The sequence below is a fragment of the Pelodiscus sinensis genome, chromosome 26 (genome assembly GCF_049634645.1).
Source record: "Pelodiscus sinensis isolate JC-2024 chromosome 26, ASM4963464v1, whole genome shotgun sequence".
Taxonomy (NCBI): Eukaryota; Metazoa; Chordata; order Testudines; family Trionychidae; genus Pelodiscus; species Pelodiscus sinensis.
Window position 1 is genome coordinate 20,599,678 of NC_134736.1, and position 24,193 is coordinate 20,623,870.

At 55.9% G+C, this 24,193-nt stretch overlaps 1 long non-coding RNA gene across 1 annotated transcript; it reads right to left on the minus strand.

Annotated features, from left to right (window-relative positions):
• Positions 1 to 5,200: 5,200 nt before the first annotated feature.
• LOC142820530 (uncharacterized) lies at positions 5,201 to 9,846 on the minus strand. The gene is made up of 3 exons (XR_012897754.1): positions 9,697 to 9,846; positions 8,963 to 9,089; positions 5,201 to 5,268 (listed from the first exon to the last, which is right to left on the minus strand). It is a non-coding gene; the product is annotated as an uncharacterized LOC142820530 (long non-coding RNA).
• Between the last annotated feature and the right edge of the window lie 14,347 nt (positions 9,847 to 24,193).

Genomic DNA, 24,193 nt, shown 5'->3' on the forward strand with positions numbered 1-24,193 from the left:
AAACACAATAGGGCTGATATTTTATTCAACTAACTCTTCCATGTTATATCCATGTTACACATTTGCAGTTGCAGGAGGCTCCTGAGTTGCTGGCTGATGCTTGTCCTGAAACCCCTTTCGGTTCATGTTCATTTTTTATTAATTCAAACAGACGTGTCCCCAGAATGCTAAATGTGCAGTGTCCTTACGACTTCTGCAGGGAGCTCTCCTCTTCCCCCCTCCCACTGGCATTGTGATGCAGCTCTTAAGCCAAGTGACCCAAAAAGCTAAGTTGTGCTTGGGAGACACTTAATTTGGCTGTAAGCCCACTGAAAGACGTATAGCAGGGGGGACCTTTGGGAAAGCTGAGTTCTGCCTGGCCCAGGCTCACCACCACACAAGCAGAGAACAAAACATATCGGATCCGGGCTATGTCTGTCTGTGCCCATGTGTCTCAGCGGGATGACAGACAATGAAAGCCCAGAACTGACAAGGAGGAAGAGATGCTGGTTAGGCTGGAGAGACTAGAGCCATTAATGCGATTGGATGAGACTGTCGGGATGGGCAGCGCATGTTTGTGATAACATCGTAACCTATTGAACTGATTGTTCAATGAAACTAGTGAAAATTCCCCCTGGTCCCAGAGAACGGAGTGGGAAGTGGAAAAAGAGCTTTGAAGGAAGCACGGGAAAAGCTCACGAGGGTTTGCTCTGCTTACCGATGAACAGGGCTGCAGAATGTCGGATGGACGGCTGGGAGCTTTCCAGATACTTTAAAGCCTGGAACAGGAGCCTGGGGATGTTCCTCTCGTTATTCTCCATCTAGGAACAGAGCAGGGAGAAATGCTCAGTGCAGACAACGTGATCTGCCCACAGCGGGCAGGCCAGGGCTGCTGAAGCTCAGAGGGAGGGCAGGGCAAGAGCCAGTAGGAGCCCAGACGATGGAGCTGCCCCTCTCGGAAGGGCCGGATGCAGAGGGTGCCCAGCAGTCCCAGTGTCCTAACCCCACAGGGCCTGCAGGGCAGCAGGGGAGTGGAGGGCAGGAGCAGGGTGCACAGCCGCTGTGCCCACCCCACAAGCAAAAGGGGCAGGACCCCACGGGAGCCCTTCTAGGAGGGGCTGCCTCTGATGTCCCTGCGTGACGAGCGGGGTGGAGAACCCCCTGGGTGCTCGGGGGGTGGGGCTAGAAAGGTCTCCCTGAGCTCCCCACTCACTGCTCTGCGGGCCCAAGGAACACACCTACCAGGCACTTCCCGACGCACGGCAAGAGCTGCGAGGAGCCGTCCCAGGCCAGGCTGCAGAAGAGACTCTTCGGATTGGCCCAGCCAAGGAACACGGCGCAGCGGAAGAGGGTCACTTTGCAGCTCTGCAGCACAAGGGGAGAGCGAGGGGCCTCGCTGAGAGAGGGAGCGTCTGGGGCACGTCCCCTCGTCCCTGCTCCTTGGGCTCCTGCTCTCGCTGCCAGGGGAGGTTCCTGCCCCTTGTTCCCAAAGGGAGGCTGCTCAGGGGAGGGGCTGAGAACTGGCTGGCGAGAGCCGGACGGGATCTCCACAGCTCAGCCCTTCTGCGCAGAGACGGCAACGGCAGCGCCAGGCCGCTCTGGGACCCCAAAGGGTCTGAGCCCAGAGGCCCTCCCCTGTGGCCCCTGCACGTCCCCAGTGGCCCTGGCTGGGCAGGGGCTCTGGAGACGGGTGGGGCCCAGGGGACTCTGGCGCTTTGCTCTCTGGAAATACCGAGCGCGGCACTTACCAGGATCACGCTCTGCTCCTCGTCTGCCAGGTGGAGCAGCAGCGGGAGCAGGCAGCTGGTGAGTTCCTGCTGCATGGCCAGTTTGTCTGGGTCCTTCACCCCACTCAGCATGGTGCCCAGCAGGGAAATGGCGGCTGAGCGGACACTGCCCCTCTCCTGGCAAGGACACGCGGGGGCGGGGAAGCCGGTGAGAGCCGGGCCGTGTCCCTGGCCACAGAGGCTGCTCTGGGCTCCCCTCCCGGGGCCCTGGGGCCTGGCGCTCACGCCTGCCCCCTTGGGGAGCAGCAGCAGGCGGGGGAGGATCTGGGCACAGGAGGTTCGGGGGGGAGGCTGCAGCAGGGCTGGGAGCTTGGTGCTCAGGTTGGCCCAGAAGGGCTCTGCCAGGGAGGGGGCTGCGTCGGAGACACCCCACACTTGGCAGGGGCCCCCTTGGGTGCTGCGTGGCCGGCCTGAGGGGGGAAGGGGCTGGGCAGGGACATAGCAGGGCGGCAGGGAGAGGAGGGAGGGGGAATGTGCTTCTCCGGGGTTCCCAGCCTTACGTGGTCAATGAGCGGGCGCAGGCTGGCTGACATGTCCTGGGAGATGGAGCCAAGCCCCTCCCCGGCGAGCAGGTTGGTGGCGTCTGCCGCCTCCGTCATGGCCTCCAGGACAGTCCTTGCGTCCGTGGCGCAGAACATGGCGATGGTCCCGGGCAGCTGGGCCCGTAACAACTGCCCCTGTGGGAATGCAGAAGGCAGCTCCCCACTGTCCTGGGACGCAGCCTGGGGCAGGGGCTGGACCCTCCCTCCCCATCGGCCAGACCCCAGGGATGGCCCAGCCCCCAGCAGGGGAGAAAGTCCTTCTCCTGCCGCTCCGCCAGGTGCTTTGCACCCCTGGCCCTTGAGCAGAGCCTGCCCTGTCGCCTGCCGAGAGCCGCTCCAGGCCCCGCCCACCGAGCTCTGACCCCGCCCCCCGACTTCTCTGCCCTTGCCAAGTTTGGGCTTTGTTGCCCGAGTCTCCTCCCCCCACTGCCCTGAGCGACGACCTGAGTCTCCTTCCCCGCCCCACAGCAGCGGATTTAGGGCAGGGCGAGCGGGGCGGCTGTCCCGGGCCCTGAGCTTCCCGAGGCCCCGTGCATGCACCGAGTCAAAGGAGGGGCCCCGTGAAATTTCGCTGCCCGGGGCCCCGCAGCAGTCTCACCCGCCCTTGCCTCCCCACCACCTACACTGACCATGCTCTGCCTGGGAGCAGGGACACCCCCTCGCGCCTGGTTTGCTCAGTATCGCACCCCAGGATCTTTGGCGCTGGGAGCACCACAGGCTTCCTCGGTCCCCTGGTGTCAGATCGGGGCTCCCTGGGGCACCGCTGAGAGGCAAGTCAAAGGCAAACTCCTCAGAGACAGGGCGACTTCCAGCCCACGACTGGGGCCCTCCCTCTGAGGCACCAAACCAGCCACACAGAGCACTGCTGTTCCCCACACTGGATACCCCAGCAAGCCCTGAGACTCTCCCTCTGAAACTTTGCACCGACATCTTACATGGCCCACGTGCTCCAAGATTTGGTGCAAACATAAAGCAGGGCTTGCAACAGTGATGTGTCGGTTATCCCCCAGCCGGGCAAGCCAGGCCCCTCACCTTCCCCGGCCAGAAGAGAACACTGGCCAGGCCTCGCAGACAGAGCCTCCGTATCGCAGGGTTGTTGTCTCGGGTCCATTCCATCAGGTGTTCCTGGAGGTCTGATTTGGTGACAGTGCTGAGGATGGAAGGACTCTGGAGAAACTGGAAAGAGAAAATCAGCGTCAGGCTAAGGAGCAGAAATCTGCCTTTGGTCTGTGCCTGCTCCATCATCTTTGCCAACTGGCCACTTTCTGCTGCACAAAATCTCTGGAGTGAAGGAGCCAGTGGCTGGTGTTTGAAATGGTCCATTCCTAGAAGGGCAACTAATCCACAAGCGCCTAATGAACTCCAGGGACAGAGGACTCTCTGGGGACCGCTAAGCGTCCTGGGCAGAGCGCTGTGGCAGAGGAAAAAGAAACCCCAGGGGAAGGCGAGGAGAGAGGCCCGGGCTTGGGGTGCTGGAGAAACATCTCCTCTTGTCACATGTCCCAGGGAGGTGCATGCAGCCAGGAGCAATCTCACCCTGCCCCCCTCCACTCTGCCCAGTCCCGCTAGTATCTGCGTGGGCAGAGGAGCTGGCTGGCTGTGAGATTGCTGAACCGCTGGCCATGGGCCCCAGCCCCTATTGGCCCAGGAGGGGTCTGAGCTGCTCTGCACAAGCCCACGTGTGCCAGGCCGCTCCGGACTCTCACCTCGGTGCAGAAAGTCAGGGCGATTTCTCTCAGCGCCTCCTCCTCCTCCCGACTCTGCACGATGGCGATGGCCTCTCTGAGAACCACAGGGACCTGTGGGTTCCGGTGCTCGACCATGGTTCTGGAAGAGCAAAGGGAGAGTCCCCGGGATTACCAAAGGGAGAGACAGTCCCTCCCCCATTGCGGGGCTGAGAGGGCCGGCTGGGGCAGAGGAGGATCTCCCGCCCAACTCCCATTGCCCAGACAGGCCGCAGGAAGAGGAAACTTGAGACTCCTACCTTGCGATCAAGCCCACCCCTCGGGAGAAGTGATGGCGGGAGGCGATCATTTCCCAGCCCTGCTGTAACTGGATACTGGCAAATTCCTTCCAGTATCTGGGCATGGAAAAGAGGGTCTTCACGGCCTCCAGGGACGTGCTAAACTCAAAAAGAAAAAAAAATCCTGGTGTCAGAAATCTACTGCAGCCCAACCCGCTCAAGTCCTGGGGCACAAGGCATGGTCAGCAGTAGCCGGTTTCCCCCGGGATGGACCCAGCACCCTGTCGGGGCTCACTGAGGTTTTGGCAGGTGGCGACACTGCAGCTTCTGCAGATGCTCGGTGCCCTCGCTCCCAATGGTCCAACACCCGACTCTTCGCTGGGGCCGGCACCAGGTCACTGGGCACATGGGCCAGATCCTTAGTTGGTGCGAGGGAGCAAAACTCTGCCCGTTTGCAGCAGCTGAGGTGCCTTCGGGCTCCCCGGCTCCCCCCAGGGGAGTCCACACGGAATCAGCTTCATGGTCCCTCTTGCTCCTGCCTGCCTGTGACACGGCCCCCCTGCCAGGCTGGGCCCCAGTGCTGCAGGTGGCGCATGGGGAGGTACCGACGTGGTCCCTGCCTGTGCTGGGAAGGAGCCGGCCTGTGGGCGGGGTCAGAGGAGCAAGCGTGACTCACAAGCACACGGGTGCCCAGCACCGCTCCCCCCAGACAGACCTGCCCAGAACTGCGCCTGGGCTCCGCAGGGGCCGTGTGTGACCTGCGGGTGCAGCAGATCAAATCTGTTCTTCCCCTTCCTTTCTGCCGTTACCTCAAGGGGCTGAGGCGGCTGGATCCCTCAGGGCTGGATTTCTGGCTGGCCATCCAGGTCCCTGGCAGGCGCAGGTCCAGCACATGCTGCACCTGCCTGACGCAGAGGAAGAGCAAGTGAGGAAACATTTGCAAGATGGCTTCTCGGTATCCCCACAGGAAAAAGATCTCATAGAGCGTGTCCATAGCCTGGAGTCAGAACGAGACAGAAAAGTCACTGAGCTGACCCCACCTCCCATCCGCTCCCATGGCATTTTGCTGTCATGCTGGTGCCGTTTCTCACATCCTTGTGGCTTCTGAGGAAGGAGGGTTAGTTCCTCAGGGGGGAGGGGAGATGTGATGGCCCCCGACCTGTCTTCCATTGCTAGAATGGGCACAGAAGGGAACCTCTTGGAAAGATCAGAAGAGTCCAGCTGACATTATTCTCCATTATCTCTCTCCATGGCCTAGCCCTCGCCCTTCGCCTTCCCAGGCCTGACCGGAGGGGGCGACACCATCATGAGGAGACCCAAACTTCTAGGCGCATGTACAGGGCATCCCACGATCCCTCTGCTGCCTGAGTAACTCCAGTGCCACAAGCAGCAGGGAGCCGGGGCGATGCTGGGAGGTCGATGCAGTTTCAGTCCAGACCCCACGTTGCTCCCAGCGACTGGCTTTCCAGCAGGTCCCGGTTTGCAGGTCCTCGTTTTCACTCCCCCATCGTGCTGGGCTGCTTGTGTGTTCTGGGCCCAAGGTAGCAACTTATCCTTGTGTCGAGGATCATCTTCCATGAACTTCCACGGCAGTTTTGTGTCTCGTTGAATCCCTCTTCTCACCCACCTGTCTGTGGGGGCAGACCGAGGCTCTAGGGGTGTGAATGTTCGAGAAGCAGCATAGTTCTGCCATGAGTTTTCAGGTCACATTAGGCCCTTGGTCCATTAAACGTCTCTCACAGCAGCCCGACCCTCGCAAGCACCTTCAGGAGTTCGTTGGCAATAACAGCTCGTGGGGGGACTGTCTGGGGCACCGGGTAGCGTTGTTAGGATTGAGTTTTTTTCTTTTTTATTTCTTATTTTAGGTATAGTAACGTAGCAGTAATATAGCAATATAAGGCATATATATATATTAATATACATTTAATAGTTTACAAATCAAGTCCTTTCAGTTGAAGGTCTATTTTCTTTGTTCCGAAGTAGAAAACCAGTTCTGGGTATTTTGGCTGTGTTAGTAAGATTAGAGGAATTCTGCGAATGTTGAAGGCCAAGCTGTAATTGTTTAATTTACAATGGTTTTGCTTTTTCATGCAGTTCTGTAACCCCGGAGACTTGTGCATGTAAGAAGTGTGAATGTGTTGAGATAAGATGCAAAGTTATATGGCTTTAGAACCAGATGGTCAAAGGAGGGGGTTGAGCGAGTGTGAGCGAAGTCCTGAGGATGAGACAACCTGACTGCAGAGGAGTCATCTATAACCACCAATGCGTACCCCTACTCATGAGAAGATTGAATAATTGGCAGATTGATGAGCCTTAGAGCGGAGCAAGCCACCCGAAAGGACGATTGACAACAGGATGAACCTTCGAGAGATGTTCTGGGAACACTCACATCAAAAGATAACATTCCGGTCACAAGCGGACAGAGCGAGATCCATGGATTTTAACAAGAAGAAGGAATATATAAAGCAGGGTGCTTTGCTATGGAACTTTGCGTTCGTCTGCCACACTATCTGGAGAGGAGTATCGGATCGATCGACCGACAAGGCCCTGCTCCCCCCTGTGCTCAATCTACCTGGCCACTAGATTGACACAGACTCTGGACTGGTAACTATATCATCTGGCAGAACTGTGTATGCATGATGTTTTGTGTCTGTTTGAAAAGCATAAGCAACTGTTGTATTCTCAATCGATGCGGCGTACTGCCTTTCCCCCTATAAAAGATCTCGGTGTAGCCCACTAGCACGGAGGTGGACTAATGGTCCATCCTGCTCTTCTAGAAGGGTTCCACCAGATCTAAGCCAATCTTCTCACAAGGTGTCCCTGCCAGGGATAAGGGCATCAGTGGTCCTGCATTGATCACTATTGGGCTGCTTTTCTGGCACTCGGGGCACGTGCTTCCTCCCCAGCCAGAAAACCTGCCGGGCTACTCTCTGTAGAGTTTTCTCTCTCCCGAAGGGTCTGGCCCAGGGCACTGCACGTCCCAGGCACAACAACTCCTGGCAGAGCAGTCACAGGAGCAGTAGTTGGCAGATGTCGGTCTTGGTCAGTGGGTGCTGGACCCGGCGATTAAGAAGGTCCTTGCTGATCTCAAACCGGGACCCTGGAGCCAGCACTGAGGTTGACCATCTCCCTGGCTTGTGTCTGCCCCTTGCTGCCAGGCCTTGGAGGGTTGGGTCACTCCTTTGCTCTTGGAGAACATCCCCCCAAGATCCCAAACTACTTCACCAGGGTCAATGGGAACTTCTGCCGGGTCGGGTTCAAATCCTCCTGCCCCAGTTAGAGGGACCCCGACCGTGCTGCTTCTTTGACTCTCTCAGATGCCCCGGCTTGGGGTCTGGCTTCCCTGGCTCCTCTGAGGCCACGTAGTCCTCAAGCAGGGAGACAGTTTCAGTGAGGGGCACTGGGCGGTGTCGCTGCCCATTCCTGCCTGCCCCCGGCAGGATCCGTGTCACGGGCGCGATCACAGAAGACTCCTTGGGGGCGTTTCCCAGAGCGCTGGCAAAGCCGCTGACACTCGCTTCTTGGCACTCAAGAGCTTCTCGCTACACTGTCCTGCTGGGCCAGGTCTCCTGGTCTCCCCCAGCCGAGGCACAGAGCAGAGACCCTCCCCCGCCCCCAGAGCTATACAGACATTGAGTCTATTGTGGTCTGAGGTCACAACTGTTTACACAACGCTTGACAGTGAACAAAAGTGATTTTATTAAGCACAAGCTGTGGGATTTATGTGTTTGCAAGTGAGAAAGGGCAGAGCAAAGTGAATTACAAATGTCAAATAACAAGAAACGCATCCGTAGTTTTAACACACAATCGAGCCTCTGACAAACTCACCCTCCAACTGTTCTTATTGGGTTAAAACTCCCAGCAAGGGAAGGTCTCTGTGTTTAAGGATAAGTCATTTGATGGTGGAAGCTCCCCCCAAAGTTAGTAAATTTGTGACTCTGGGGAGTTTTGTAAGCAGCGACTGCAAAGACCAGGCTTCATTTTTTTAAGTTTTCTTGCAGGTCCCTACGTTCTGTGCTCAGGGTGGAGATCAGCCCTGACACATGGTGTCCCGACCCTGCACTGGGGCTGCAGAGGTGAAGCCTGGCTGCCTAGCAGAGAAGGTCGCACCCCCACAAGCGTGCTGGGCGGGCTCCAGCTGGAGGTAGCTAGAAAGGCCGGTGGAGCAGCTCAGAAAGGGCAGACACCTACGGGGGCAGAGGTGCCGCTGGGGCTCCCGAGGAGAAGCGCTTGTGCACCCGGACGCCGTCACCAGTCAGCAGGGAACCGCAGCAGAAGCCCCGGTTTGGAGGAAAGAGACGGCGCTCAGGATGGGAGAGAAGCTGGCAGGAAGCAGCCCAGGGCGGGTAGTTGAACCCCGGGTGCTTGGCGTCTTTCGGCTGGATTCCCCACCCAGCTAGTGGTGCCCCACTCCAACGCTGACAGGGTGCACTGGGACCCGGTGGAGAGGGTGGCCTGGGTCCCCCTGGCCCTCCACACCAATCCCACCAGGAGTTCTAACACACCTCTGGCTGCTAGGCCTGTGTGCAGGGAGCTGCCCTGTTGATTTGGAGCACAGGGAGTTAAGCCCTGTGTGCAGGGAGCTGCAGGGTTGATTTGGAGCATTGGGACGCACACGGGGTTGAGCTCCAAGTGAGGGGCCTCCGTGTTCGGTGGCGAGTTCGCTACGTGACAGCGCCAGTCTCACTTACGGCCAGAGACACGCTGCGGCTCCTCTCCTCCCGGTGGCTCTTCCGGAGCTTGTCCAGCAGCTGGTGCAGCACGTGCCGGGAGAGCTGTGCTTCTTCCCCCAAGGCCTTCCACAGCTCCCTGGCACCTCTGCAAGGTCAGAAACCGAAATCAGAGCGTCCCTGCTTGCCCCCCCTTGTGTCCCCAGGGAGAGGCTGGGAAGGCCGGCGGGAAAGGGGGCCCTTAGAGGAGACGCCCGGGGGCTGGGAGGCTGAGGCAGGTGAGTCCCTTCCATGAGCTCTTCATTTATTCCCTTCCCCAGAAGCCTCATTGCTCCTGCAGCCTGTGCCGCTGCTTCCAGTAACTGCCCTGGGGCTGCGCACAGCGTGACACCACCCAGCCCAGCCTGCACCAAAGGCTGCTCGGTGACATTTACGCTGGAGTCACGGCCCAGGGATGCTCCCCAGAGCCTGGTCCTGCCCCTCTGGTGGAGCTGGCGGGAAGGGGGGTGACCACAGAAATCAGGAGCCTGCTGGAACTCTCCAGGGACCTGTCACGTCTGCACTCTGGGCAGGGAAGGGGGAGGGGCTGGTTTCCAAGGGGCTGGGCCTGGGCATCTCCTCTCAGGAGGCAGGGACAGCCCCGTGCCCAGCAGGGAGCTTGCTCCATCGCTGTGGCCTGCCAGGCCTTTCCCGCGCTCTGCCCTGGAGGAGGAGGGAGGGGCAATCAGGCTGAGGTGATAACAGCCTCTCCCTACCTCTCCCATGGCGGCGCGTGGGCCACACAGGCTGGAACCACGTCCCGGGGGTGGGCGCGAGCCAGCAGGGCGATGGTTCCCAGCGCGGCTCTTCTGGCTCTGGGGTCCTCGACGTCGTCCAGCCAGGTGAAAATCTCTCCCACGACGTCTCCCACCTGGAGGCAGCCAGAAAGCTGAGGGGGGGGATTGCCCAAGAGCGGCCTCCTGCCAGGTCACCCCTCCTGGCAGACGGCGCTCGGAGAAGGGCAGGAACGTCACCAAGTCACTGAGCCGCTCTTGGTCCCAGGTCCCCGTGTCACGCGGGTAGAATTCCTGCCTCCCCAGAGGGCGATGGAGCTCAACTGATCAGGGCAGTGACTGATGCTCACACCTCCTAGGAAGGGGCTGTAGAAATGGACTCGGGCAGAGCCCTGCCTGCACCAGTCTAATTTCCGGGGGGGGGGGGCACCGGAGCCGGTGGGGCCGGGCAGCAGGATCGCACGTCACAGGCACCGGGGCAAAGTGCAAAGCCAAATGGTTCCTGCTGCACCGGTGGGTCACACGAGGGCCCTGCAGGGCACGTGAGGAAACCCCGTCCGCTCCGGGAGCCCAGCGTGGCGACCCCTCGGCAGACTCTGTCAGTGCCGCGCTCCAGGGTGGGGCTGTGACCCACCTGCTGTGGGGCTGGGCTGGCCCCAGGGACGTGTCCAAGCTCCAGCGCACAGAACTCTGGAAACACCTGCCCACCCCAGCACCGAATGGAAAGGGGCTGAGCCGACCTGCCAGACCGGGACCCTGTGCCCCAGGGCCGGTTTCCTCAGAGCCAGTTCTCCCAGCCCCTCTCCCCACACGCCCCTGCCCCTCGCCGGGCGTCTCTTACTCGCTCCATGTGGGCGCTGTGCTGGGACACGGTGGCTCTCAGCGCCTCCTCCGCCGCCCGAAAGCTCTCCAGGGCGGGGGCCGTCAGAGCCTTCACGGCTGCCAGCAGCAGGGCTGTGGGCTGGGCTGAGGCAGGGGGCTCCCCGAGGGTCTGCAATGAACAGGGGCAGAGCCTGTAGGGACTGAGCATTTCCACTGGGCAGCTGCCCTGGGACACTCGCTCCCTGGGGGCTGGCAGGGCCTAGTGAGCATGGAGGAGCCTGCTGAGACCTTTGATTGAGCAGCCTCGCCCGGTGCCAAGGGTTCCCCCGTCCCCTGGGCACCACAGGCCCCTGTAACTCACGACCCCTGCACTCAGGAGACCTGCCTTTGGCTGATAAACCGGCAGAGCCCTGCAGATCCCTTGTGGAGGGCAGCAGAGGGGTGACTGGAGAACATGCCCCATGTTCCATCCTCCATCCTGGGCCTGAGCAGATGGGCCCAGCGGCTCTAGTAGCCCATAGTGTCCGCGCGGAAAGGACGGAGTGCAGGGCCCTCATGGAAACGCCCTCTGCCTTCCCCACCCGGCAGCGTGTGGCGCTGCCTCCCAACCGGCAGGAATCACGGGCAGGACAGGAAGTAGCTGAGACTGAGGCTACATCTACAATGTAGCCTTCTTGAGGAAAAGCTTATGCAAATGAAGCTTGGCATGGAATATCGCTGCGCTCCATTTGCATAATTAACGAGCAGCCCTTGTTTTGCAAAACCCCCTCTTGTGCAAGAGCCGTTCTTCCTCAAAAAACAGACTTCTTATAACGTGTAAGGAGGGAAAAGTTTAGCTCGTCTCTCAGGATTTATTGTTTTCCTTCTTTAGGGATGTCAAACTAATGTCTGAGCTTCTTAGGGTTTGAGATGGTTTTTTTCTTTCTTCCTTCCTTTTCCAACTAAGTCTTCAGACCAGGGACTTTGCCTTGGTACCAGTCTCAAAAGGTGGCTCTTTCCATCTATCCAATGTAGAATCATAGAACCATAGAAGGTCATCAAGTCCAGACCCCTGCTCTAGGCAGGACCAATCCCAACTAAATCAACCCGGCCATGGCTTTGTCAAGCTGAGACTTAAACTCCTCTAGGGATGGAGACTCCACTACTTCCTTAGGTAACCCGTTCCAGTGCTTTACTGCCCTCCTAGTGAAATAGTTTTCCTAATATCCAACCTGGACCTCTCCCACCACAACTTGAGACCATTGCTCCTTGTTCTGTCATCTGTCACTACTGAGAACATCCTCTCTCCAGCCTCTTTGGAACCTCCCTTCAGGAAGTTGCAGGTTGCTATCAATTCCCCCCTCACTCTTCGCTCCTGCAGACTAAACAGACCCAAGTCCCTCAGCCTCTCCTCATAAGTCATATGCTCCAGCTCCCTAATCATTTTGGTCGCCCTCTGCTGGACCCTCTCCAATGCGTCTACATCCTTTTTGTAGTGGGGGGCCCAGAACTGGACACAATACTCTAGATGTGGCCTCACCAGAGCTGAATAAAGGGGAATAAGGACATCTCTGGATCTGCTGGCAATGCTCCTCTTCATGCAACCTAATATGCCATTAGTCTTCTTGGCTACAAGTGCACACTGTTGACTCATATCCAGCTTCTCATCCACTGTAACCCCCAGGTCCTTTTCTGCAGAACTACTACTTAGCTGATTGGTCCCCAGCCTGTAAATATGCTTGGGATTCTTCCGTCCCAAGTGCAGGACTCTGCACTTGTCCTTGTTGAACCTCATCAGATTTCTTGTGGCCCAATCCGCCAATTTCCTAAGTCACTCTGGACCCTATCTCTGCCCTCAAACGTATCTACCTCTCCCCCTAGCTTAGTGTCATCCGCAAACTTGCTGAGGGTGCAATCCATCCCCTCATCCAGGTCATTAATAAAGATATTGAACAAAACCGGTCCTAGAACCGAACCTTGGGGCACTCCGCTAGAAACCGACCGCCATCCTGACATCGAGCAATTGATCACTACCCGCTGGGCCCAGCCTTCTAGCCATCTTTCTATCCATCTTACCGTCCATTTATCCAATCCACATTCCCTTAACTTGCTGGCAAGAATATTGTGGGAGACCGTATCAAAAGGCTTTCTAAAGTCAAGGTATATCACATCCACTGACTTTCCCACGTCCACAGAGCCAGTTACCTCATCATAGAAAGCTAATCAGATTGGTCAGGCACGACTTGCCCTTTGTGAATCCATTCTGACTATTCCTAATCTTTTTCCTCTCATCCAAGTGCCTCAAAATGGATTCCTTAAGGATCCCTTCCATGATTTTTCCAGGAACCGATGTAAGACTGACCGGCCTATAGTTCCCTGGATCGTCCTTCTTCCCTTTTTTGAAGATAGGCTCTACATTTGCCTTTTTCCAATCATCCGGGATTTCTCCCGATCTCCACGACTTTTCAAAGATAATGGCCAAATGCTCCTCAATGACATTTGCCAACTCCCTCAGTACCCTCGGATGTACTATTGCGACAGGGCGCCTGCCCTGCACTGGCCCTTTAACACCAGGACTCAGGCCCGGAGCCGGGGCTAGAAGAAAGGAGACCAGCTGGAGCTAGTTGGGACTAGAGCGAGTCCGGCTGGCAAACAACTAGGACAGCACGACTGGGACTGGCTGGTAGAAGCCAGCTGAACCCCTTAGGGCGTGGGAGAGCCCAGCTGGCACGTATATATAGAGAAGCCCAGGTTGCTCAAGGGGGGCAGTAGAGAGCTGACTGCAGAAAAGGCAGGAGCTCCTTGAAGGGAGACAAGCTGGGGATAGCCAGCGATAGCTGGAGAAGGGCCAGCAAGGCTCCCCTGGCTAGGGGCTGGAGGCAAAGCCCTGGATTGGAGGCGAACCTTGAGGCAGCCTAGGTAAGCAGGGCAGTTGAGACAACCCCAGTGCCTATGATGAGCATCCCATACAGACTGTAACTTGCCCGGCGAGGGGCTATATGAGGACAGTCAGGGGGCACTGAGGCACACTGGGGTGTGAACCCCTGACAACTATGCTTGCAACTAGCTTTATTTTCATGCTAAAAGTTGTTTCTTTTTCTCTGATTAACTGGTGTTGGTTGACTGTTCTCTCCAGGATGGTCTGTCTGTGTGGACCTGTATGCCTCTGACTGAGGGGTCAGCCACCAGAGACTGCAGCTTGTTTTTCTCTTTTCTTTTCCAAAATCTTTTGGGAAAAAGAGCTTGGGGTACCCCTGGGGCTGGTTTCAAGTATCCAGCCCTGTTTGTGGGTTCAAAGCACTTGATGGTGGCAGCAGCATCCCCAAAATATGGGTATTAGGATTTGGGGGGGGGTGTTTTGGGACCAGAGCCTGTGCAGGCAAGGGTCTGGAGTGCTCTTGCAGACCCCCAACTTCTGCATTCGTTGTGCCGGAGTGGGGAACAGCCTCGACAGGGTCGCTAGGCAAGTGAATGGCAGCACTTCACTGACCTCGGGGGGTGCCAATCACACATGATGAGATTTGCTGTGATCGTTCAGATCAGCGCAAAAGCGGAGGCTGCTGCCTGAGAAGGACTGAGTCAGGCCTGCGCCAGTGACGTGCTCATGTGACCTACTCCATCTTGGGACAGACTTTCACAGGAGAACAATGGGATTCCTGCCCCATGGGCAAGGGGATAAAGGGGCCCTGAGGGTTCCCCCAGTTTTGTCGTCACTCCTGTCCTCCCCCCTGATAATCATCTATGAAGGATCTCGGCTATGGACTGAAGCCTGAAGTGGCCCCAGAGCCACCGTCTTATTAGTCTTGAAAGTTCTGCATGGTCCTGTCTTAAATTGACCTGGGCATGTGGCTGGTTCGCTGGGGTGGGAGGAACCTGTTTGGAATTGGTGGGACTGGGACTCAGAGCCTCTCACCTGTATGAGGGTGGTGCTGGTGGTGGCCCAGAGGACAGGAGTGTCTAAGGGGGTTGCTCGCAGGGCTTCTTACTAGCCAGTGCGGGGAACAGAAGTGCTGTTTGGGACGGGTTCCGATCCTAGCAGTGGAGGACCCCCCCGTTCTGGGCTCTCAGCAGCCCTGTCTCAAAGCAAGGTGCCCTGCTTCCACCCTCGGCGTGGTGCTCCCAGAAAGCCCCCATATTACACGGCTTTGCTCCAGGGAGCTGGTCACACGTAGGAGTGTTTCCTTTGGTCCCTGAGCCGGAGGGGGGGCTGGGCGTTCTCCTCTGAGACACCGGCTCCGGCACATAGTCACGCGCCCCACAGGGGATGCTTCCCATTGGCTCAGTCACAAGCCTCATTACCATAGTCATGTGGGCGCTGCTCTGTGCTAATGGGGTGGGCCGGCGGTCTGGTTCCTCCTCCTCTTCGCTCCCTTCTGCCCCGTTGGGTGTCTTCTGGGAGAGCTCGTTCTCCACCCCTGGAGCAGAGGAGACGCGCTGGTTTGAATGTGTTACCCTGGGCGACAGCAGGACACGGGGCCCAGAGCCCTGACGTGACTTGCCCAGGGTCACACAGCAAGGTGCTTGCAGGGCCGAGCAGAGAGCGCCGCTCCCATGACTCTCAGCTGGGGGCTCTCCCCACTGGGCTTCTCTCACCTCGGGGCAGAGTCTCTCCCACGGTGCATTCTCCTCTCCCCGGCCCTCGCCCCCTTCCTGCAGTGATGGGAACAGGCCTCGTTTCCCGTGTGACACCCCAGGAAGTGATGGCCCAGCCCAGCCCAGTTCTCAGTTGAGAGCTGCTGCGACCTTTGGACGGGGTGACCCCTGGTCCCTTTTTAACGGTTCTGTTCCCTCCTCTCCAGCAGCTGCTGCTGGCGCAGGGGGTTGGAGCTGCCCCTCGGCTCCCATCCAAGGATCCCTGGAAGCTGCGTGAGAATCCCTTTCCTGATTGGCTGGGGAAGGACATGGGGCATTAGCTCTCCTGTGGTGGAGGAGGGTGTCCTGCCTCCAGCCTCCACCCCGGTCCCCCCACCCCTCCCAGCCCCCTGCAGGGTCCGTACTGGCTGGGGGAGCAAATCAGGGAGCCAGGACGTACTTGGGGGATCATGTGACCCAGACCATGCTGAAGGGGAGGAGGGATCAATTGTGCTGCATTGGCTGCCACCGCCCACATGGGAAAGCTGGGGAGGTTACAGGCGCCTTCAGATCAGGCCAACTTCTCTACTTTGCTCCAAGTCTTCCCTGCGCGGTGAACTGCGAACAGGGCAGCAGCCTCCCTCGCATCCTCCTCCTCCCCTGCCTCCCGCTGGGGAATTGGCCCAGCAGGGATCCTGTTTTCTCCCGTTACACTCCCCAGATGCTCATTCAGTTCTGTTTATTCTCTGCCTGCTCCTTTGCCCCTGCTCTCCCCAATTCACACCCAATATATTTTCTTCCACACCCACGGCCTATTGAAAATACATATTTATACCCACGGGTTTGGGTCCACACACCACACACCACCGCGATATTGGTGTTGCACATGAGAAAATTCAGTCGGCCCAAGGTTGGAAAATCTTAGCGGGAACACTGCTCCTACCCCCTTGTCTGACAGCCGGTGAGAGGGGACCTGGCTCCATGGCCACCAGAGCCCTCAGGGAACAGGGGCTGCAGGGGAGCCCTCCTGGCACAGCACGTAGTTACCCCCTGTTCACACACAGCCCCTCGCTGCTCCTCTTTCTACACCCTGAGCTACCCCCTCCCTGCCCGAGCTCCTGTTTCAAACTTTTGGAGCTGAGCAGCCCCCTCCCCTGCTTGAGTCAAAATTTGTATTGTGGCTCCCCAAGCCATTTCCAGGAGAGGCTGGGTGGCCTGCTGGGGAGATCGAAGGGGGGGTGGGGATTTGCTTGAGCCTTCTGGGCCCAGCTCCCAAAATAGAGGATCCAGGCAGAGAAAGATGACTGGATCTATAACACGGGGCTGGGAGGTGTATAACTGGTAAGAAAGGAAACATTATTAATCAAAATCAAAATAATTAAGCAAAGGGGCGGGGGGGGGGGATTTGGTGTTAGGATTCACCCCTCCGCTGCTCCAGCCCCATGGAGAGCGGAGGGAGACAAGAGAGGACCAGAGTTCAAGGATTCCTATGGGCCAGATTACCTCTTTTCCATACCAGTGACAGTAGATTTGTATGACCTGCCCTAGCTTTTGGGGTGAGTCCAAGATGAGGGGTTCGGTGTGCGGGAGGTGGCTGCCAGGGCATGGGATAAGGATAGTGGTGCAGGAGGGAGTAAGGGTGGGAGTGTGGGTGGGGGGTAGGGTGCTGGAGTGGCCTGGGACTTTGGGTGCTGGAGGCGGTGAGGTCTGAACAGGAGGGAAGGTGCAGGAGCCGGCTGGGGTAGGGTATCTGGAAGGGAGAGAGGTGCCGGATTAGGTTGGGGATGCCAGACCCCCAGAGAGCTGTGCCCTGCCATTGTCTGTTCTTCCCACTTCAGGGAGGAACCTGCCCCCCTGTACCAGAGCGTCTGGCACTCAATGGATTCCAGCCTCTGAGGAACCCATCGCTGTCCCAGGAGACGGCCCTAATGCTCAAGGCTTGTACAGTGACTGGGGTCAGTGTCCCTCACATGCTCCCCTCTCACCGGGTGGGTTGTATCCTCACCTGTGAGATCCAGCTGGTCTTTGTCTGGGCTCTCCGGTGGCTTCTCCTCCTCTTGCTCCTCCTGCTTCTCCGCTGAGTTCTTCTTCCTCTTCTTCAGGGAGAAGTGTGTCCACCGCCTGGGAGAGGAAGCTCTTCTCTCCTCCTCAAACTCTGCCAGGGAGCTGCCACACTGGCTGCAGGCACAGAGTCTTCTTATGCCTGACAGGATCTTCCAGGAGCCTCTGGTTCTCTTGGGCTCCTCTGGCAAGGCCTGCTCCTGCTGGCTGAGGCCGGCGCATGCCTCGGCTGCTGCAGGTTGGACCACCACCCGGAGCACTCGGCTGTGTCTGTGCTCCCTTGAGGTGAGTCTTTCAAAGAAGGAACACAGCCTGGAAGAAAAAGAAGGAGCCGATGGGTTTTTCTGCCCTGGAAAGGCAAGACATTAATCTGCCAGGATTCAGATACAAGAGCGCTCTATTGAAACCATCCGCTTCTCTAAGAGCCAGAACTGGTCCATAGAACCCAGTCAAAGGTGAAGACACATGGGGCTGTGGGTGACAGGAATTCTTATGGGGAATTTCTAGGGCCTGTGTGGTGCAGGAGCTCAGACTCGGGGAGCAGGGCTGTGCCTTCTGGCCTCACAGCCTGGGACTCTAGGGGCTGATGACCCTCAAGTTATAGAAGTGGCTGAAGTTCATCCTCCATTTGCTCTTAACGGCTTTGGGCCTGCAGTCGCCGTCCTACTGGTGGAAGGGAAGCTGTTGCTAGTTGTGGGTTCAGTGGGGGTAGGAGGCTGAGCCTGGCATCTCTCTGCTGTCCCCAGTGCTGGTTGTGGGGCCCGGGTGGCATGGTGGCTTCTGAGCTGCTCCCAGGGAGGGGCCATGTGGGTTAACTAAATTAACATTATTCCTACTCTAAACTGTACAGGATTTGGATTTGTTATTTTGGGAAGTCGACAAAGAGGCAGAAGAAACTGGCCTATCTAACTGGAATTATTTAGGATTCTAGCTGTGATTCACTGGGTAGTGCCTTTCTGGGCTTCAGCAGATGGAATCCAGATAGTTACTATCTTTTAGAAGCTACCACAGCAAATAGTAATTGTTCAGTGAAATCAGATGTATTATAGATTGTTCTTAAGCAGTTCTGAATCTCACTGGGCCTCAGAAACTGATCCCTTTGGAGTCAGTTTTGCTTTGTACAGACTTGCAACATGCTTTTGTGAAATCCTCCGGAGTGTTTTATACTTGATTTGCCTTTGGTGGCAAAACTCAATGAGCTATTTCCTTCTCTTCAGTCTGGTGTTTTCCATCCTGTGCTACTAACCCTTCCACTATCGCTCCAGAGAACTGTTATGTTGTTTTGAATAAGGGAGAGAAGGAATCACCCCTGAGGCACCCATCTGTTGCCCTGACATGTCATCTGGGGAGGTATGCCGCCTGCCAGGGGCCCATATCCCAGATATTACGGAGGCATTGCTGAGGAATATCCAACCTCCTGACTACTACCCCCTGCTTCTCATCCATGTGGGCCCTAATGATACTGCAAGGTGTGACCTTGAGAGGAGCTAGGGTGATTACGGGGCTGTGGGAGCACAGGGGAAGGAGTTTGGTGCACAGGTGGTGTTCTCCTTAGTCCTTCCTGTCAATTTTCGGGGCCCAGGCAGAGACAGGTACATCCTGGAGGAGAGTGCCTGGCAGTAAAGATGGTGCCACCAAGAGGGCTTTGGCCTCCTTGACCACGGGACGCTGCTCTGAGAAGGACTGCTAAGCAGAGATGGGGTTCACCTTTCGAGGAAGGGGAAGAGAGTATTTGGTCACAGAGTGGCTAACCTAGGGTACGTCTACACTACAACGTTAATTCGAACTAACTTAGTTCGAATTAGTTAATTCGAAGTAAGCTAATTCGAACTAACGCGTCTAGAACTAAAAACTAGTTCGAATTAGCGTTTTGCTAATTCGAACTAGCAAGTCCACATTGAGTGGACCCTGAACAGGGCTTAAGGATGGCCGGAAGCAGTGCCGGCAGGGCATCAGAGGAGGACTTAGAGCGTGGAGATGCTGTCTCAGGCTAGCCGAGGGCTGTGCTTAAAGGGTCCCGATCCCCACCCCGGACAGACAGTTCTCAGGGGTGCCCCGCTTGCAAAGCAGTCCTGGCTTGGAGTGCCCGGAGTGCCCACACTGGGCACATCACACCACTCGGCCATCAGCCCGGCTGCACTTGCTGCAGGCTGCCATCTGGGGAGAGGGGGCAATTGGGGGGCTGCAGGAGAGCTTCCACCCCCAGAAGCCCGCAGAGCCAGCCCAGTCCTCCCCATCGGGGGCTCGTACCCCATTCCTCCCTCACCTCCTTCCACTTACCCTTCCCTAGCCCCCCTTCTTATTGATGTACAAAATAAAGATAACGTTTCTTCCAACATTGACTCTGTCTTTATTGAAAAAAAACTGGGGGAGACTGGGAAAAGGAGGTGGGAGAGGGGAAGAGAAAGGCTGGGAGAGGGGAGGGCAACTAACATGATCAGGGGTTGGGGACAGGTCCCAGATGAAGAGAGGCTACAGAGACTGGGACTGTTCAGCTTACAAAAGAGGAGATGGAGCGGGGACAGGATAGAAGGCTGGAGAGGGATGGCACGAGACAAATGGCTTGGTCACTGTCTTCGGTCCATCCCCTCCAGGGTCCCCAGGGTTGGCCGCTGTCGGCAGACAGGCTACTGGGCTAGATGGACCTTTGGTCTGACCCAGGATGGCCATTGTAAGCTCAGGGCTCAGGGTCGGGGGTCTCAGTGGACCCCCTTGATTTTCATGCACACCTGCTCCTGGGTGGCCAGGCTGGCAGCTCTCCTGACCTAGACGGCCACTTTCCTGTGCCTAGTGCGGAGATCGTAGACGAGGTCCACGATGTCCACACTAGCCCAGGAAGGTGCCCGCCTCTTGCGGTCCAGGGCAAGCTCCCGGGAGCCGCCAGCCTGGTCCCGGGAAGAGGGGGTGGGCTGGGGGACATCGGGTGGGTGGCTCTGTGCCGTGCCAGGTGCAGGGTCTGCTGGCTGGGTGCTGGCAGGCTTGCACCTGGCACGGGCACCGTAGCCAGCCCATGCCCCTTTAAGGAGTCTGGGGACGGGAGGGGGACAATAGTTTCCCCCTGGTGTTGGCCAGAGTGGCCACCAGGGAAACCTGGGGAGGGCTAGCCTCCCACTAGTTTGAATTAAGGGGCTAGACACCCCTTAATTCCAACTAGTAAGTTCGAACTAGGCTTAATCCTCGTAAAATGAGGTTTTCCTAGTTCGAACTAAGCGCTCCGCTAGATCGATTTAAATTCGAACTAGCGGAGCGCTAGTGTAGCGGCTATGAATGTTAGTTCAAACTAACGTCCGTTAGTTCGAACTAACATTGTAGTGTACACATACCCCTAATGAGAAGGGCTTTAAACTAGTTTTGATGGGGACAGGTGGCCAAAGCCCACAGGCAAATGAAAAACATGGAGACCTGGGAGATGGGTTGGAAATGGGAGGGATCATGGGCTATAACAGCAGAGAGAAAGGAGGGACAAGGCAGAAGTGGGGGGCAAAATCCAATCGGTATCTTAGATGCCGGTGTACAAAGGCAAGGAGGACGGGGAATAGGCAGGAAGAACTTGACGTGCTAATAAAGAAACACAAGGATGACCCAGTTGGTATCCCAGAGACTTGGTGGGATAATACACACAATTGGAATATTGATACCGAAGGGTACAGCTTGCCCAGGACTGACAGGCAGGGATAAAAGGGAGGAGGTGTTGCCGTATCTATTAAGAATGTACACGGGGCTGAGGTGGAGATAGGCGTAGAAGACAGACTTGTTAAGAGTGTCTGGGTTAGGTAAAAAGAAGGGTGATGTCATGCTAGGGGTCCACTCCAGCCCACCAACCCAGGCAGAAGAGGGGACTGGCCTTCAGAAAAGCAGACTTGGTTCCCTCAGGGAAGTGATGGGCAGGATTCCCTGAGGTGCTAACATGAAGGGGAAAGGAGTCCAGGAGAGCTGGCAGGATTTTAAAGAAGCCTTAATGAAGGCACAAGACCAAAGCATCCCGATGCACAGTAACAAAAGCAAATATGGTGGACAACCAGATGGGCTTAGCAGGGAAATCCTTCGTGATCTTAAACACAAACAGGAAGTTTATAAGAAGTGGAAACTTGGAGAGATGACTTGGGAGGAGTCTAAATATACTTGAGAATAAAAGGGAGTCGTCCTGAAGGAAAAAGCACAATTGGATTTGTAGCTAGCAAGGGATGTGACGGGTAACTAGAAAGGTTTCTACAGGCATGTGTCACGTTCCTGGATTTTGAGGGGAGCAGCCAGATCACTGCTGCACCCATGGGGGTGTGTTTGCCCCAAAAGTGGTATAAAGGGGGCCATGTGAGGTGTTGAATAGAAGCTTACTGTCTGCTAATCCTATGTACGCTATTCATGTGATTGTACAATGTCTGTGTGTGAAATTATAAGCATGTACAGTAAACTTCTGATAATCTGGTACCTTTAGGACCCAGGGGATGCCGGATTATCAGCTATACCGGACTATCGGAAGGGGGGGCTATGAGGGGTCTGGGGTGGGATGGGGGGAGATGCCACCCCAGACCTGTCTTAGCCCCCCCTTCCCATGGTCCAGCTCTGCTCCAGGCATCCCCGATTCAGCCACTGCTGGTCAGTTTCAGCAGCTGCTGAATTGGGATGCCAGCTGCAGAGCAGCCAGGGTGCTGCCGGGTTGGTCGGGTAGCGCCGCCCCTTGGCGCTGTGAGACCAACCCGGCAGCACCCCAGCTGTTCTGGGGGATGCCTGGGGCAGAGCAGCTGGGGTGCAGCCAGTTGGTCCCGCAGCCCCAAGGGGCAGCGCTATGGGACCTACCGGGCAGCACTCCAACTGCTCTGCCCCCAGCTTCCCCGATTCAGCCGCTGGTCAGTTTCAGCAGCGTCTGAATCAGGGAAGCCGGGGGCAGACCAGTTCCAATGGTCCAGCTGCCCAGAGCACTTCCGGGTTCCTGATGGTGCTGGACCATCAGGAGTGCCGGACCATCAGATGCTGGACCATCGGAGTTTTACTGTACTTTGTATGGATACTGAATATTTCTCTGAATGTGCTTGAGGATTGGGCAGAGCCTGGCCTATGGACATGCTAATTAGTGAGGCTGTGTGGAACAATGGCACTCAATAGGCCAAGGATACACCTCAAGAATGAGGCCTGACACCTAAGGGCTGCCAGCAGGGAACACAGGGACACTGTGCCAGGAGAGCTGCTGCAGCCAAGAAGAAACCAGGAAAGAGGCATATAAATATACCATGTGGTCCACTCCATCTTGGTACTCAGCTCAGCACTTCATCCCAGAGGCAGCAGTGCAGGGACTGCATTGGAGACAATTTTTTATTTCAGAAGGCTGAGAAAGCTGCTCTAGATTTGATTTCAACAAATAGAGAGGAACTGGTTGAAATTTGAAAGTGGAAGGCAGCTTGGGTGATAGAGATCATGAAATCAGAGAGGTCCCGATTCTAAGGTAGAGGAGAGAAAAGCAAAATAGAGACAGTGGATTTCAGGAAGGCAGATTTTAGTAATCTCGGAGAGGTGGTACGTAAGTTTCGCATGGGAAGCAAGATGAAGAGGAAAAAGAGCGGAAGACAACTGGCAGTTTGTCCAAGGGACATTATTAGGGCCCAAAAGCAAACTATTCCACTGAGCAGGAAAGATGGAAAGTACAGGAAGAGTCCACCTTGGCTTCACTAGGAGCTCCTACACGATCCAAAAATTAAAAAGGAGTTGTATAAAAAGTAGAAACTAGGTCAAATAACAAAGGACGAATACAAGAAAACAACACAGCTAGGCAGGGGCCACATGAGAAAGGCGAATGCACAAAACTAACTCAGTCTAGCTAGAGACATAAAGGGTAACAAAAAGAGATTTTACAAATATGTGAGAAGCAAGAGGAAGACAAAGGTCAGGGTAGGCCCATTGCTCAGTGCGGAGGGAGCAATAACAGGAAACCTGGAAATGGCAGAGGTGCTTACTGACACTTTGTTTCAGTTTTCACCAACAAGTTTGACCACGAGATGCCTAAGGTAGTGGATGCTAGTGGGAATGGGGGAGGTTTAGAAGTTAAACTAAAAAACAGAAGAAATGAAAAATTAGTAAGAAAAATGAAATGTCTTCAGGTCACCAAGGATGGATGAAACGCATCCTAGAATGCTCAAGGAGTTGATAGAGGAGGTATCTGAGCCTTTACCTGTCGTCTTTGAAAGGTCATTAAGGTTGGGAGAGATACCAGAAGACTGGAAATGGGCAAATACAGTGTCTATCTATAAAAGGGGAAATAGGAACAACCCAAGAAAGTGGAGACCACTCGGCTTAACTTCTATGCCAGGAAATATAATGGAGCATATAACAGTCATTTGTAAATGAAGGCAAAGAGCATCAACCAACACAGCGGGAAACCCTAAGAAATGCTGCCCCACGCTCAAAGGAGAATGGCTGAATGAAAGAGATGAAGCAGAATCTCAATGATCTAAAGGCAAGATCTGTGTACAGAGGAGAGACATGTTCCTGTACAGTGCTGATGTGGACTTGACCTTCTAAACTTGTGCTAAGGCTACAATATCCAGCTTCTTCTCCCCAGGCCACAAATGGGAATGGAGAGGCCGTTGAACTACAAGAGGAGGATTTTGCAAGCCAAAGTCGTGAATCTGCTGTACATATTATTAGGAGCAGAAATTCTCATCCCCTGGGATTTGACCTGTGAAGTATGCTCTTAGAAACCTCGAATGAGAAACAGAAGAGACTGGAACTGAAGGAAAGAAAACATTTAAAGCCAGAAGAAATAAAAATTCTCATGGATAATTTTCTGCTTCCAATACAAATGAACAGCTCCACATGGGAACGCACCAGCATGTACAAGCTGGCACAGAAAAAACTCTGCTTTTGAGGTTTTGGAGTCAATTGACATCATTGTCCATTCAGAATCGTGACAGCTATTCACCTGTCTTCCTACCATACGCTTATTACTGATGAAAGCGCAGCGATTCCTGTCACCAACTTGCTTATCATTTGCTTCAAGTTCAGAGGTGTAGCATGGGCAGGGCAGAAGACTGTGTTTGGTGGAATTAGTCAA